Source organism: Pinus tabuliformis, chromosome 4_1 (genome assembly GCF_031772625.1).
Source record: "Pinus tabuliformis cultivar Carrire ecotype Pingquan chromosome 4_1, CPIR1, whole genome shotgun sequence".
Taxonomy (NCBI): domain Eukaryota; kingdom Viridiplantae; phylum Streptophyta; class Pinopsida; order Pinales; family Pinaceae; genus Pinus; species Pinus tabuliformis.
In genome coordinates, this window is record NC_142303.1 from 368,758,815 (window position 1) to 368,760,745 (window position 1,931).

Below are 1,931 nucleotides of genomic sequence, written 5' to 3' on the forward strand. Positions count from 1 at the left end.
ATTTAAGTTAATCACTTTTAGTTTGGTCACTTATTATCTAGTAGTATATTTTATCCCTAGACTAAATTAGTCGTTTAAGTTAGTCATTTTTAGTTTGGTCACTTAACATTGCTCAAATTTAGTAGTAATACACTTGAAGTAATTGCGGTCACTAACATTTTTAGTCACCTAGTCACTAATTTCATCATTTTCTACTAGTGAGAGGTCAATGAAGTGATCCTTCATAGTTTATCATATTTGCAGAGATAGGGACAACCACATATTAATTATGGACATGAGGAAAGGACTAATAGGGCGTATGGTAGTAGGCCTCATGGAGGGCATAGGTTGGACAGGGATTATACAGTCATAGGTGGTAGATGGACGAATACTCTTGATAGGATAGGTAATGGTTATGGGTTCTATTCTAGTTTTTGATCAGAGAAACATCATGGTTATCACCGCTATCATCCTTATAGGAGGAGTGAGAAGTAGTACTTACCGGATGAGTTCAAGAAAGCCAAGCCTCCTACCTTTGATGGAGAGTTGAAGAAATTGGAAGATGTAGAAGCATAGCTACTTGGGATGAAGAAATTATTTGAGCTGCATGATTATTCATAGAATATGAAAGCTAGGATAGCTATTTGCAGTCTTAAGGGAAAAGTAGATATCTGGTAGGAAGATGTGAAGCATGTCCAAGGCATTAAGACAAAGGATTTGAGTTAGCATGAGTTTAAAATACCCATTAGAAAGAAGTACTTGTGTGAGAGATATTACGATGGAAAGGATAAGGAGTTCATCAATAGATTTACTATGGCATTCAAGGATTGGATTGAATATGATGAGCCTTGGTCATTGGAGGAAGTCATTGGGAAGTTGAAGCATTGTTATGAGTAGTCTAAGCATAAGTCTGAGCCTAAGCAAGATTAGAAAGGTAATGAAAAGATTAAAGGAATGTGGGATAAGAAGTGAGGAAGACCTCATAATGCAAGTAAAAAGGAGAATGAAACGTCATACAAGAAGTTCAATGTAGTTGACAGAGGACATGGATCTCATCCTGAGGAGTTGAACAAAGGTGATGGTAAGAAGAATTTGTAGTGTTGGACTTGTGGTGGAGAGCATGGAAGTAGATATTGTCCAAAACAATAGGGTGGAAAACCTCATATTTATAGTGATAAAGAGGCACAGATAGTTGGAGACATTGGGCAAAGTATTCCTTAGATTTATGTAACAGTGGATGATAGGAAGGTTGATCATCAAGCATCTATTATTGATATGGAAGGTAAGTTTTTTAATCAATTTGTTTCCATTCTGACTGATCGTGGATCTAATTATATTTATATCAGTCCTAAAGTGGTGGATAAGTGTGGATTGAGTAAAGAAGTGCATGAAGAATATTGGTTGATGGAGTTGGCTACAGGGAGCAAGAAAATAGTTCATCATTGGGTGAGGTCTTGTGAATTTGAGTTGAATGGTATGTATACATCTGCACATCTGAATGTGTTTCTGTTGGGATCATACAATATTATTTTTTGGCATGCATTGGTTATACATTCATAGGACTAAAGTGGACTACTATGATAAGGCTATTGAGTGCCTAGATGATGATAGGGAAAGAAGAATTTTGTAGGGTAAGAAGAATCCTAAATCAGTCAGAATGGTTACAACTATCCAGGAAAAGCATAACTGCAAGAAAGGGTGTGTATTATTTGTAGTGCATGTTTCTAGTGAAAAGTCGAGGGATGTCCAGGATGATGAAGTCTTGAAGAGGTATTTAGTTTTGTAACAATTTTAGGATGTGTTTCCAAAAAACATTTTAGAGTTTCCTCCTCAAAGGGAAGTGAAATTTTCTATTGAGTTAATTTCGGGAGTGGCAACAACATTAAATACGCCTTACAATATGAGCACTCCAGAGTTGGTGGAATTGAAGTTGTAGTTTAAATAAATTCTTG